Source organism: Pristiophorus japonicus, unplaced genomic scaffold, assembly GCF_044704955.1.
Source record: "Pristiophorus japonicus isolate sPriJap1 unplaced genomic scaffold, sPriJap1.hap1 HAP1_SCAFFOLD_666, whole genome shotgun sequence".
Classification (NCBI taxonomy): Eukaryota; Metazoa; Chordata; class Chondrichthyes; family Pristiophoridae; genus Pristiophorus; species Pristiophorus japonicus.
Genome location: NW_027254579.1, coordinates 178991 through 194832, shown reverse-complemented (window position 1 = coordinate 194832; position 15842 = coordinate 178991). Strand labels below are relative to the sequence as shown.

The 15842-nt window shown below is 52.5% G+C and overlaps 1 protein-coding gene across 1 annotated transcript in view; it reads left to right on the top strand.

Moving 5' to 3' along the window:
* Positions 1–15842, top strand: part of LOC139255987 (retinol dehydrogenase 13-like) — a gene marked incomplete at its 3' end in the record, with an annotated part of 169864 nt that overhangs the window by 445 nt on the left and 153577 nt on the right. The window lies entirely within an intron of this gene.

Below are 15842 nucleotides of genomic sequence, written 5' to 3'. Positions count from 1 at the left end.
ACCTTCAAATGCCTGGTATTAAACACAACAGAATGTGTCGCAGGTTTTGGAGACAGGCTGACATGGAATTTAAGTTTCCATTGACCGCTTGAACGTGCCTGAGGTGTCCCTGCCCAGCCTTGTACAAAATCCGATCTGTTGGATCAGTTACTGGCCAACAAGCCCGAAGCATTGGACAATGTGCACAAATTCATTATAATATAACATTCAAAGGCCTTTGCAATGGTGCAGGAGGTTTATCAGGGATTTCTTTTATTCATTCCTGGGATGGCCAGGCATTTGTTGGCCATCCCTAATTGCCCTCAAGAAGCTGCTGGTGAGACAACTAGGTCAGTTAACAGTGTCCCACATTGGTCTCCAGTCACATATAGACCAGGCAAAGGCAGCACATTTCCACATGGGTTTTTACACCAATCTGGCCATTTCATGGTTACCATTAATGGCACTAGCTTTTTATCCCAGAGTTATTTAATTAACTGAATTTAAATTCCCCAGCTGCCGTGGTGGGATTTGACCCCGCGCCTACGGATTTTTAGGCCAAGCCGCTGGGTCAGCAGTCGAGTAACATAGCCACCATGTTACCGCTCCCTTGTACAAGGGCTGAGGGATTTCAGGTAGAAGCAGAGGCTGGAAAAGTTCGGCCTGTTCTACTTGGAACAGAGATGGTGAAGAGGTAACCAGAAAAAGGTTTTCCAGATCGAGTGCGTCAATAACTAGAGGTCATGGATTTTAAATCGTTGGAAAAAGATCGGGAGGGTATATGAGGATCATTCTTTTCACTCGGCGAGTTCTCAGAACCTGCAACGCTTTTCCTGAAAAAGTGCTGGGAGCTGATTCTGTAAAAAACTGGAAAGGGAATTGGACAGGGACTGGAGAACCGGGAATGTACATGGACTGGAGAACCGGGAATGTACAGGGACTGGAGAACCGGGAATTGGACAGATACTGGAGAACCGGGAATGTACAGGGACTGGAGAATCGGGAATGTACAGGGACTGGAGAACCGGGAATGTACAGGTACTGGAGAACCGAGAATGTACAGCTACTGGAGAATCGGGAATGTACAGGTACTGGAGAATCGGGAATGTACAGCTACTGGAGAACCGGGAATGTACAGGTACTGGAGAACCGGGAATATACAGATATTGGAGAACCGGGAATGTACAGATACTGGAGAATCGGAAATATACAGATACTGGAGAATCGGGAATGTACATGGACTGGAGAATCGGGAATGTACAGATACTGGAGAATCGGGAATGTACATGGACTGGAGAATCGGGAATGTACAGATACTGGAGAATCGGGAATATACAGATACAGGAGAATCGGGAATGTACATGGACTCGAGAACCGGAAATGTACAGGGACTGGAGATTCGGGAATATACAGGTACTGGAGAATCGGGAATGTACAGATACTGGAGAATCGGGAAAATACAGGTCCTGGAGAATCGGCAATGTACAGATACTGGAGAACCGGGAATATACAGATACTGGAGAATCGGGAATGTACACGTACTGGAGAACCGGGAATGTACAGGGACTGGAGAACCGGGAAGGTACATGGACTGGAGAACCGGGAATGTACAGGTACTGGAGGGTGGGGAATGTACAGGTACTGGAGGGCGGGGAATGTAGAGCTACTGGAGAATCGGGAATATACAGATACTGGAGAATCGGGACTGTACAGGTACTGGAGAACCGGGAATATACAGGTACTGGAGAATCGGGAATATACAGATATTGGAGAACCGGGAATGTACAGGTACTGGAGAACCGGGAATGTACAGGTACTGGAGAACCGATAATGTACAGGGACTGGAGAACCGGGAATATACAGGTACTGGAGAATCGGGAATATACAGATACAGGAGAACCGGGAATGTACAGATACTGGAGAATCGGGAACATACAGATACTGGAGAATCGGGAATGTACAAGGACTGGAGAATCGGGAATGTACAGATACTGGAGAATTGGGAATATACAGATACTGGAGAATCGGGAATGTACATGGACTGGAGAATCGGGAATGTACAGATACTGGAGAATCGGGAATATACAGATACTGGAGAATCGGGAATGTACATGGACTGGAGAACCGGGAATGTACAGGTACTGGAGAACTGGGAATGTACAGGCACTGGAGGACGGGGAATGTACATGGACTAGAGAACCGGGAATGTACAGGTACTGGAGGGTGGGGAATGTACAGGTACTGGAGGGCGGGGAATGTACAGGTACTGGAGGGCGGGGAATGTACAGGTACTGGAGGGCGGAGAATGTAGAGCTACTGGAGGGTGGGGAATGTACAGGTACTGGAGGGTGGGGAATGTACAGGTACTGGAGGGTGGGGAATGTACAGATACTGGAGAATCGGGAATATACAGATACTGGAGAATCGGGAATGTACATGGACTGGAGAACCGGGAATGTACAGGTACTGGAGAACCGGGAATATACAGGTACTGGAGAACCGATAATGTACAGGGACTGGAGAACCGGGAATATACAGATACTGGAGAATCGGGAATGTACAGATACAGGAGAACCGGGAATGTACAGATACTGGAGAATCGGGAACATACAGATACTGGAGAATCGGGAATGTACAAGGACTGGAGAATCGGGAATGTGCAGATACTGGAGAATTGGGAATATACAGATACTGGAGAATCGGGAATGTACATGGACTGGAGAATCGGGAATGTACAGATACTGGAGAATCGGGAATATACAGATACTGGAGAATCGGGAATGTACATGGACTGGAGAACCGGGAACGTACAGGTACTGGAGAACCGGGAATGTACAGGCACTGGAGGACGGGGAATGTACATGGACTAGAGAACCGGGAATGTACAGGTACTGGAGGGTGGGGAATGTACAGGTACTGGAGGGCGGGGAATGTACAGGTACTGGAGGGCGGGGAATGTAGAGCTACTGGAGGGTGGGGAATGTACAGGTACTGGAGGGTGGGGAATGTACAGGGACTGGAGGGTGGGGAATGTACAGATACTGGAGAATCGGGAATATACAGATACTGGAGAACCGGGAATGTACAGGTACTGGAGAACCGGGAATATACAGGTACTGGAGAATCGGGAATATACAGATATTGGAGAATCGGGAATGTACAGGTACTGGAGAACCGGGAATGTACAGGTACTGGAGAACCGGGAATATACAGGTACTGGAGGGTGGGGAATGTACAGGTACTGGAGGGTGAGGAATGTACAGGTACTGGAGGGCGAGGAATGTACAGGTACTGGAGGGCGGGGAATGTACAGGTACTGGAGGGCGGGGAATGTACAGGTACTGGAGGGCGGGGAATGTAGAGCTACTGGAGGGTGGGGAATGTACAGGTACTGGAGGGTGGGGAATGTACAGATACTGGAGAATCGGGAATATACAGATACTGGAGAATCGGGAATGTACATGGACTGGAGAACCGGGAATGTACAGGTACTGGAGAACCGGGAATGTACAGGTACTGGAGAACCGATAATGTACAGGGACTGAAGAACCGGGAATATACAGGTACTGGAGAATCGGGAATATACAGATACAGGAGAACCGGGAATGTACAGATACTGGAGAATCGGGAACATACAGATACTGGAGAATCGGGAATGTACAAGGACTGGAGAATCGGGAATGTACAGATACTGGAGAATTGGGAATATACAGATACTGGAGAATCGGGAATGTACATGGACTGGAGAATCGGGAATGTACAGATACTGGAGAATCGGGAATATACAGATACTGGAGAATCGGGAATGTACATGGACTGGAGAACCGGGAATGTACAGGTACTGGAGAACCGGGAATGTACAGGCACTGGAGGACGGGGAATGTACATGGACTAGAGAACCGGGAATGTACAGGTACTGGAGGGTGGGGAATGTACAGGTACTGGAGGGCGGGGAATGTACAGGTACTGGAGGGCGGGGAATGTAGAGCTACTGGAGGGTGGGGAATGTACAGGTACTGGAGGGTGGGGAATGTACAGGGACTGGAGGGTGGGGAATGTACAGATACTGGAGAATCGGGAATATACAGATACTGGAGAATCGGGAATGTACATGGACTGGAGAACCGGGAATGTACAGGTACTGGAGAACCGGGAATATACAGGTACTGGAGAATCGGGAATATACAGATATTGGAGAATCGGGAATGTACAGGTACTGGAGAACCGGGAATGTACAGGTACTGGAGAACCGGGAATATACAGGTACTGGAGGGTGGGGAATGTACAGGTACTGGAGGGCGAGGAATGTACAGGTACTGGAGGGCGGGGAATGTACAGGTACTGGAGGGCGGGGAATGTACAGGTACTGGAGGGCGGGGAATGTACAGGTACTGGAGTGCGGGGAATGTACAGGTACTGGAGGGCGGGGAATGTACAGGTACTGGAGGGCGGGGAATGTACAGGTACTGGAGGGCGGGGAATGTACAGGTACTGGAGGGCGGGGAATGTACAGGTACTGGAGGGCGGGGAATGTACAGGTACTGGAGGGCGGGGAATGTACAGGTACTGGAGGGCGGGGAATGTACAGGTACTGGAGGGCGGGGAATGTACAGGTACTGGAGGGCGGGGAATGTACAGGTACTGGAGTGCGGGGAATGTACAGGTACTGGAGGGCGGGGAATGTACAGGTACTGGAGGGCGGGGAATGTACAGGTACTGGAGGGCGGGGAATGTACAGGTACTGGAGGGCGGGGAATGTACAGGTACTGGAGGGCGGGGAATGTACAGGTACTGGAGGGCGGGGAATGTACAGGTACTGGAGGGCGGGGAATGTACAGGTACTGGAGGGCGGGGAATGTACAGGTACTGGAGGGCGGGGAATGAACAGGTACTGGAGGGCGGGGAATGAACAGGTACTGGAGGGCGGGGAATGTACAGGTACTGGAGGGCGGGGAATGTACAGGTACTGGAGGACGGGGAATGTACAGGCACTGGAGGGTGGGGAATGTACAGGGATTGGAGGGTGGGGAATGTACAGGTACTGGAGGGTGGGGAATGTAGAGGTGCTAGAGGGTGAGGAATGTACAGTTACTGGAGGGTGGGGAATGTACAGGTACTGGAGGGTGGGGAATGTACAGGTACTGGAGGGTGGGGAATGTACAGGTACTGGAGGGTGGGGAATGTACAGGTACTGGAGGGTGGGGAATGTACAGGTACTGGAGGGTGAAGAATGTACAGGTACTGGAGGGTGGGGAATGTACAGGTACTGGAGGGTGAAGAACGTACAGGTACTGGAGGGTGGGGAATGTATAGATACTGGAGGGCGGGGAATGTACAGGTACTGGAGGGCGAGGAATGTACAGGTACTGGAGGGTGAAGAATGTACAGGTACTGGAGGGTGAAGAATGTACAGGTACTGGAGGGCGGGGAATGTACAGGTACTGGAGGGCGGGGAATGTACAGGTACTGGAGGACGGGGAATGTACAGGTACTGGTGAGCGGGGAATGTACAGGTACTGGAGGGCGGGGAATGTAGAGATACTGGAGGGCGGAGAATGTAGAGGTACTGGAGGGCGGGGAATGTACAGGTACTGGAGGGTGGGGAATGTACAGGTACTGGAGGGCGGGGAATGTACAGGTACTGGAGGGTGGGGAATGTACAGGTACTGGAGGGTGGGGAATGTACAGGTACTGGAGGGTGGGGAATTTACAGGTACTGGAGGGCGGGGAATGTACAGGTACTGGAGGGTGGGGAATGTACAGCTGCTGGAGGGCGGGGACTGTACAGGTACTGGAGGGTGGGGAATGTACAGGAACTGGAGGGCGGGGAATGTACAGGTACTGGAGGGTGGGGAATGTACAGGTTCTGGAGGGCGGGGAATGTACAGGTACTGGAGGGTGGGGAATGTACAGGTACTGATGGGCGGGGAATGTACAGGTACTGGAGGGCGGGGAATGTACATGGACTAGAGAACCGGGAATGTACAGGTACTGGAGGGTGGGTAATGTACAGGTACTGGAGGGCGGGGAATGTACAGGTACTGGAGGACGGGGAATGTACAGGTACTGGAGGACGGGGAATGTACAGGTACTGGAGGGCGGGGAATGTACAGGTACTGGAGGGCGGGGAATGTACAGGTACTGGAGGGCGGAGAATGTACAGGTACTGGAGGGCGGGGAATGTACAGGTACTGGAGGGCGGGGAATGTACAGGTACTGGAGGGCGGGGAATGTACAGGCACTGGAGGGCGGGGAATGTACAGGTACTGGAGGGTGGGGAATGTACAGATACTGGAGAATCGGGAATATACAGATACTGGAGAATCGGGAATGTACATGGACTGGAGAACCGGGAATGTACAGGTACTGGAGAATCGGGAATATACAGGTGCTGGAGAACCGGGAATATACAGGTACTGGAGAATCGGGAATATACAGATACTGGAGAATCGGGAATGTACATGGACTGGAGAACCGGGAATGTACAGGGACTGGAGAACCGGGAATGTACCTGGACTGGAGAACCGGGACTGTACAGGTACTGGAGGGTTGGGAATGTGCAGGTACTGGAGGGTGGGTAATGTACAGGTACTGGAGGGCGGGGAATGTACAGGTACTGGAGGGCGGGGAATGTACAGGTACTGGAGGAAGGGGAATGTACAGTTACTGGAGAACGGGGAATGTACAGGTACTGGAGGGCGGGGAATGTACAGGTACTGGAGGGCGGGGAATGTACAGGTACTGGAAGGCGGGGAATGTACAGGTAATGGAGAATCGGGAATGTACAGGTACTGGAGGGTGGGGAATGTACAGGTACTGGAGAACCGGGAATGTACAGGTACTGGAGGATGGGGAATGTACAGGTACTGGAGGGTGGGGAATGTACAGGTACTGGAGGGTGAGGAATGTACAGGTACTGGAGGGCGGGGAATGTACAGGTACTGGAGGGCGGGGAATATACGGGTACTGGAGGGCGGGGAATGTACAGGTACTGGAGGGCGGGGAATGTACAGGTACTGGAGAGCCGGGAATATACAGGTACTGGAGGGCGGGGAATGTAGAGCTACTGGAGGGTGGGGAATGTACAGGTACTGGAGGGTGGGGAATGTACAGATACTGGAGAATCGGGAATATACAGATACTGGAGAATCGGGAATGTACATGGACTGGAGAACCGGGAATGTACAGGTACTGGAGAACCGGGAATATACAGTTACTGGAGGGTGGGGAATGTACAGGTACTGGAGGGTGAGGAATGTACAGGTACTGGAGGGTTGAGGAATGTACAGGTACTGGAGTGTGGGGAATGTACAGGTACTGGAGGGCGGGGAATGTACAGGTACTGGAGGGCGGGGAATGTACAGGTATGGGAGGGCAGGGAATGTACAGGTACTGGAGGGCGGGGAATGTACAGGTACTGGAGGACGGGGAATGTACAGGTACTGGAGGGTGGGGAATGTACAGGGATTGGAGGGTGGGGAATGTACAGGTACTGGAGGGTGGGGAATGTAGAGGTGCTGGAGGGTGAGGAATGTACAGTTACTGGAGGGTGGGGAATGTACAGGAACTGGAGGGTGGGGAATGTACAGGTACTGGAGGGTGAAGAATGTACAGGTACTGGAGGGTGGGGAATGTACAGGAACTGGAGGGTGGGGAATGTACAGGTACTGGAGGGTGAAGAATGTACAGGTACTGGAGGGTGAAGAACGTACAGGGACTGGAGGGCGGGGAATGTACAGGTACTGGAGGGCGAGGAATGTACAGGTACTGGAGGGTGAAGAATGTACAGGTACTGGAGGGCGGGGAATGTACAGGTACTGGAGGGCGGGGAATGTACAGGTACTGGAGGACGGGGAATGTACAGATACTGGATGACGGGGAATGTACAGGTACTGGAGGGTGAGGAATGTACAGGTACTGGAGGGTGAAGAATGTACAGGTACTGGAGGGCGGGGAATGTACAGGTACTGGAGGGCGGGGAATGTACAGGTACTGGAGGGCGGGGAATGTACAGGTACTGGAGGGTGGGGAATGTACAGGTACTGGAGGGCGGGGACTGTACAGGTACTGGAGGGCGGGGAATGTACAGGTACTGGAGGTTGGGGAATGTACAGGTACTGGAGGGCGGGGAATGTACAGGTACTGGAGGGCGGGGAATGTACATGGACTAGAGAACCGGGAATGTACAGGTACTGGAGGATGGGGAATGTACAGGTACTGGAGGGCGGGGAATGTACAGGTACTGGAGGACGGGGAATGTACAGGTACTGGAGGACGGGGAATGTACAGGTACTGGAGGGCGGGAAATGTACAGGTACTGGAGGGCGGGGAATGTACAGGTACTGGAGGGTGGGGAATGTACAGATACTGGAGAATCAGGAATATACAGATACTGGAGAATCGGGAATGTACATGGACTGGAGAACCGGGAATGTACAGGTACTGGAGAATCGGGAATATACAGATACTGGAGAACCGGGAATGTACAGATACTGGAGAATCGGGAACATACAGATACTGGAGAATCGGGAATGTACATGGACTGGAGAATCGGGAATGTACAGATACTGGAGAATTGGGAATATACAGACACTGGAGAATCGGGAATATACAGATACTGGAGAATCGGGAATGTACAGGTACTGGAGAACCGGGAATATACAGGTACTGGAGAATCGGGAATATACAGATACTGGAGAATCGGGAATGTACATGGACTGGAGAACCGGGAATGTACCTGGACTGGTGAACCGGGAATGTACCTGGACTGGAGAACCGGGACTGTACAGGGACTGGAGAACCGGGACTGTACAGGTACTGGAGGGTTGGGAATGTGTAGGTACTGGAGGGCGGGGAATGTACAGGTACTGGAGGGTGGGGAATGTACAGGTACTGGAGGGCGGGGAATGTACAGTTACTGGAGGACGGGGAATGTACAGGTACTGGAGGGCGGGGAATGTACAGGTACTGGAGAACCGGGAATGTACAGGGACTGGAGAACCAGGAATGTACAGGTACTGGAGGATGGGGAATGTACATGGACTGGAGAACCGGGAATGTACAGGTACTGGAGGGTGGGGAATGTACAGGTACTGGAGGGTGGGCAATGTACAGGTACTGGAGGTTGGGGAATGTACAGGTACTGGAGGGCGGGGAATGTACAGGTACTGGAGGGCGGGGAATGTACATGGACTAGAGAACCGGGAATGTACAGGTACTGGAGGATGGGGAATGTACAGGTACTGGAGGGCGGGGAATGTACAGGTACTGGAGGACGGGGAATGTACAGGTACTGGAGGACGGGGAATGTACAGGTACTGGAGGGCGGGAAATGTACAGGTACTGGAGGGCGGGGAATGTACAGGTACTGGAGGGTGGGGAATGTACAGATACTGGAGAATCAGGAATATACAGATACTGGAGAATCGGGAATGTACATGGACTGGAGAACCGGGAATGTACAGGTACTGGAGAATCGGGAATATACAGATACTGGAGAACCGGGAATGTACAGATACTGGAGAATCGGGAACATACAGATACTGGAGAATCGGGAATGTACATGGACTGGAGAATCGGGAATGTACAGATACTGGAGAATTGGGAATATACAGACACTGGAGAATCGGGAATATACAGATACTGGAGAATCGGGAATGTACAGGTACTGGAGAACCGGGAATATACAGGTACTGGAGAATCGGGAATATACAGATACTGGAGAATCGGGAATGTACATGGACTGGAGAACCGGGAATGTACCTGGACTGGTGAACCGGGAATGTACCTGGACTGGAGAACCGGGACTGTACAGGGACTGGAGAACCGGGACTGTACAGGTACTGGAGGGTTGGGAATGTGTAGGTACTGGAGGGCGGGGAATGTACAGGTACTGGAGGGCGGGGAATGTACAGTTACTGGAGGACGGGGAATGTACAGGTACTGGAGGGCGGGGAATGTACAGGTACTGGAGAACCGGGAATGTACAGGGACTGGAGAACCAGGAATGTACAGGTACTGGAGGATGGGGAATGTACATGGACTGGAGAACCGGGAATGTACAGGTACTGGAGGGTGGGGAATGTACAGGTACTGGAGGGTGGGGAATGTACAGGTACTGGAGGGCGGGGAATGTACAGGTACTGGAGGGTGGGGAATGTACAGCTACTGGAGGGCGGGGACTGTACAGCTACTGGAGGGCGGGGAATGTACAGGTACTGGAGGTTGGGGAATGTACAGGTACTGGAGGGCGGGGAATGTACAGGTACTGGAGGGCGGGGAATGTACATGGACTAGAGAACCGGGAATGTACAGGTACTGGAGGGTGGGGAATGTACAGGTACTGGAGGGCGGGGAATGTACAGGTACTGGAGGACGGGGAATGTGCAGGTACTGGAGGACGGGGAATGTACAGGTACTGGAGGGCGGGAAATGTACAGGTACTGGAGGGCGGGGAATGTACAGGTACTGGAGGGTGGGGAATGTACAGATACTGGAGAATCGGGAATATACAGATATTGGAGAATCGGGAATGTACATGGACTGGAGAACCGGGAATGTACAGGTACTGGAGAATCGGGAATATACAGATACTGGAGAAACGGGAATGTACAGATACTGGAGAATCGGGAACATACAGATACTGGAGAATCGGGAATGTACATGGACTGGAGAATCGGGAATGTACAGATACTGGAGAATTGGGAATATACAGACACTGGAGAATCGGGAATATACAGATACTGGAGAATCGGGAATGTACAGGTACTGGAGAACCGGGAATATACAGGTACTGGAGAATCGGGAATATACAGATACTGGAGAATGGGAATGTACATGGACTGGAGAACCGGGAATGTACCTGGACTGGTGAACCGGCAATGTACCTGGACTGGAGAACCGGGACTGTACAGGGACTGGAGAACCGGGACTGTACAGGTACTGGAGGGTTGGGAATGTGTAGGTACTGGAGGGCGGGGAATGTACAGGTACTGGAGGGCGGGGAATGTACAGGTACTGGAGGGCGGGGAATGTACAGTTACTGGAGGACGGGGAATGTACAGGTACTGGAGGGCGGGGAATGTACATGGACTGGAGAACCGGGAATGTACAGGTACTGGAGGGTGGGGAATGTACAGGTACTGGAGGGTGGGGAATGTACAGGTACTGGAGGGTCGGGAATGTACAGGTACTGGACGGTGGGGAATGTACAGGTACTGGAGGGTGGGGAATGAAGAGGTACTGGAGGATGGGGAATGCAGAGGTACTGGAGGGTGGGGAATGCAGAGGTACTGGAGGGTGGGGAATGTACAGGTACTGGAGGGTGAGGAATGTACAGGTACTGGAGGGTGGGGAATGTACAGGTACTGGAGGGTGGGGAATGCAGAGGTACTGGAGGGTGGGAAATGCAGAGGTACTGGAGGGCGGGGAATGTACAGATACTGGAGGGTGGGGAATGTACAGGTACTGGAGGACGGGGAATGTACAGGTACTGGAGGGTGGGGAATGTACAGGTACTGGAGAATCGGGAATATACAGATACTGGAGAACCGGGAATGTACAGATACAGGAGAATCGGGAACATACAGATACTGGAGAATCGGGAATGTACATGGACTGGAGAATCGGGAATGTACAGATACTGGAGAATTGGGAATATACAGACACTGGAGAATCGGGAATATACAGATACTGGAGAATCGGGAATGTACAGGTACTGGAGAACCGGGAATATACAGGTACTGGAGAATCGGGAATATACAGATACTGGAGAATCGGGAATGTACATGGACTGGAGAACCGGGAATGTACCTGGACTGGTGAACCGGGAATGTACCTGGACTGGAGAACCGGGACTGTACAGGGACTGGAGAACCGGGACTGTACAGGTACTGGAGGGTTGGGAATGTGTAGGTACTGGAGGGCGGGGAATGTACAGGTACTGGAGGGCGGGGAATGTACAGTTACTGGAGGACGGGGAATGTACAGGTACTGGAGGGCGGGGAATGTACAGGTACTGGAGAACCGGGAATGTACAGGGACTGGAGAACCAGGAATGTACAGGTACTGGAGGATGGGGAATGTACATGGACTGGAGAACCGGGAATGTACAGGTACTGGAGGGTGGGGAATGTACAGGTACTGGAGGGTGGGGAATGTACAGGTACTGGAGGGTCGGGAATGTACAGGTACTGGACGGTGGGGAATGTACAGGTACTGGAGGGTGGGGAATGAAGAGGTACTGGAGGATGGGGAATGCAGAGGTACTGGAGGGTGGGGAATGCAGAGGTACTGGAGGGTGGGGAATGTACAGGTACTGGAGGGTGAGGAATGTACAGGTACTGGAGGGTGGGGAATGTACAGGTACTGGAGGGTGGGGAATGCAGAGGTACTGGAGGGTGGGAAATGCAGAGGTACTGGAGGGTGCGGAATGTACAGGTACTGGAGGGTGGGCAATGTACAGGTACTGGAGGACGGGGAATGTACAGGTACTGGAGGGCGGGGAATATACAGGTACTGGAGGGCGGGGAATGTACAGGTACTGGAGGGCGGGGAATGTACAGGTACTGGAGGGTGGGGAATGTACAGGTACTGGAGGGCGGGGACTGTACAGCTACTGGAGGGCGGGGAATGTACAGGTACTGGAGGTTGGGGAATGTACAGGTACTGGAGGGCGGGGAATGTACAGGTACTGGAGGGCGGGGAATGTACATGGACTAGAGAACCGGGAATGTACAGGTACTGGAGGGTGGGGAATGTACAGGTACTGGAGGGCGGGGAATGTACAGGTACTGGAGGACGGGGAATGTGCAGGTACTGGAGGACGGGGAATGTACAGGTACTGGAGGGCGGGAAATGTACAGGTACTGGAGGGCGGGGAATGTACAGGTACTGGAGGGTGGGGAATGTACAGATACTGGAGAATCGGGAATATACAGATATTGGAGAATCGGGAATGTACATGGACTGGAGAACCGGGAATGTACAGGTACTGGAGAATCGGGAATATACAGATACTGGAGAAACGGGAATGTACAGATACTGGAGAATCGGGAACATACAGATACTGGAGAATCGGGAATGTACATGGACTGGAGAATCGGGAATGTACAGATACTGGAGAATTGGGAATATACAGACACTGGAGAATCGGGAATATACAGATACTGGAGAATCGGGAATGTACAGGTACTGGAGAACCGGGAATATACAGGTACTGGAGAATCGGGAATATACAGATACTGGAGAATCGGGAATGTACATGGACTGGAGAACCGGGAATGTACCTGGACTGGTGAACCGGCAATGTACCTGGACTGGAGAACCGGGACTGTACAGGGACTGGAGAACCGGGACTGTACAGGTACTGGAGGGTTGGGAATGTGTAGGTACTGGAGGGCGGGGAATGTACAGGTACTGGAGGGCGGGGAATGTACAGGTACTGGAGGGCGGGGAATGTACAGTTACTGGAGGACGGGGAATGTACAGGTACTGGAGGGCGGGGAATGTACATGGACTGGAGAACCGGGAATGTACAGGTACTGGAGGGTGGGGAATGTACAGGTACTGGAGGGTGGGGAATGTACAGGTACTGGAGGGTCGGGAATGTACAGGTACTGGACGGTGGGGAATGTACAGGTACTGGAGGGTGGGGAATGAAGAGGTACTGGAGGATGGGGAATGCAGAGGTACTGGAGGGTGGGGAATGCAGAGGTACTGGAGGGTGGGGAATGTACAGGTACTGGAGGGTGAGGAATGTACAGGTACTGGAGGGTGGGGAATGTACAGGTACTGGAGGGTGGGGAATGCAGAGGAACTGGAGGGTGGGAAATGCAGAGGTACTGGAGGGCGGGGAATGTACAGATACTGGAGGGTGGGGAATGTACAGGTACTGGAGGACGGGGAATGTACAGGTACTGGAGGGTGGGGAATGTACAGGTACTGGAGGGCGGGGAATGTACAGGTACTGGAGGACGGGGAATGTACAGGTACTGGAGGGCGGGGAATGTACAGGTACTGGAGGGTGGGGAATGTACAGATACTGGAGAACCGGGAATATACAGGTACTGGAGAACCGGGAATGTACAGGTACTGGAGAACCGGGAATGTACAGGTACTGGAGAAACGGGAATGTACAGATACTGGGGAATCAGGAATGTACAGATACTGGAGAATCGGTAACATACAGATACTGGAGAATCGGGAATGTACATGGACTGGAGAATCGGGAATGTACAGATACCGGGATCGGGAATGTACAGGTACTGGAGAACCGGGAATATACAGGTACTGGAGATTCGGGAATATACAGATACTGGAGAATCAGGAATGTACATGGAATGGAGAACCGGGAATGTACAGGGACTGGAGAACCGGGAATGTACCTGCACTGGAGAACCGGGAATGTACAGGTACTGGAGGACGGGGAATGTACAGGAACTGGAGGGCGGGGAATGTACAGGTACTGGAGGGCGGGGAATGGACAGGTAATGGAGAACCGGGAATGTACAGGTACTGGAGGGCGGGGAATGTACAGGTACTGGAGAACCGGGAATGTACAGGTACTGGAGGGTGGGGAATGTACAGGTACTGGAGGATGGGAAATGTACAGATACTGGAGAATCGGGAATGTACATGGACTGGAGAACCGGGAATGTACAGGTACTGGAGAATCGGGAATATATACTTACTGGAGAATCGGGAATGTACATGGACTGGAGAATCGGGAATGTACATGGACTGGAGAACCGGGAATGTACAGGGACTGGAGAACCGGGAATGTACAGGTACTGGAGGATGGGGAATGTACATGGCCTGGAGGGTGGGGAATGTACAGGTACTGGAGGGTGGGGAATGTACAGGTACTGGAGGGTGGGGAATGTACAGGTACTGGAGGGTGGGGAATGTAGAGGTACTGGAGGGCGGGTAATGTACAGGTACTGGAGGGCGGGGAATGTACAGGAACTGGAGGGTGGGGAATGTACAGGTACTGGAGGGTGTGGAACGTACAGGTACTGGAGGGTGGGGCATGTACAGGTACTGGAGGGTGGGGAATGTACAGGTACTGGAGGGTGTGGAATGTACAGGTACTGGAGGGTGGGGCATGTGCAGGTACTGGAGGGTGGGGAATGCAGAGGTACTGGAGGGTGGGGAATGCAGAGGTACTGGAGGGTGGGGAATGCAGAGGTACTGGAGGGTGGGGAATGCAGAGGTACTGGAGGGTGGGGAATGTACAGGTACTGGAGGGTGGGGAATGTACAGGTACTGGAGTGCGGGGAATGTACAGGTACTGGAGGGTGGGGAATGTACAGGTACTGGAGGGCGGGGAATGTATAGGTACTGGAGGGTGGGGAATGTACAGGTACTGGAGGGCGGGGAATGTACAGATACTGGAGGGTGGGGGATGTACAGGTACTGGAGGGTGGGGAATGTACAGGTACTGGAGGGTGGGGAATGTACAGGTACTGGAGGACGGGGAATGTACAGGCACTGGAGGGTGGGGAATGTACAGGTACTGGAGGGTGGGGAATGTACAGGTACTGGAGGGTGGGGAATGTACAGGTACTGGAGGGCGGGGAATGTACAGGTACTGGAGGGTGGTGAATGTACAGGTACTGGAGGGTGGGGAATGTACAGGTACTGGAGGGTGGTGAATGTACAGGTACTGGAGGGTGGGGAATGTGCAGGTACTGGAGGGCGGGGAATGTACAGGTACTGGAGGGCGGGGAATGTACAGGTACTGGAGAACCGGGAATGTACAGGTACTGGAGGGTGGGGAATGTACAGATACTGGAGAATCGGGAATGTACATGGACTGGAGAACCGGGAATGTACAGGTACTGGAGAATTGGGAATATATACTT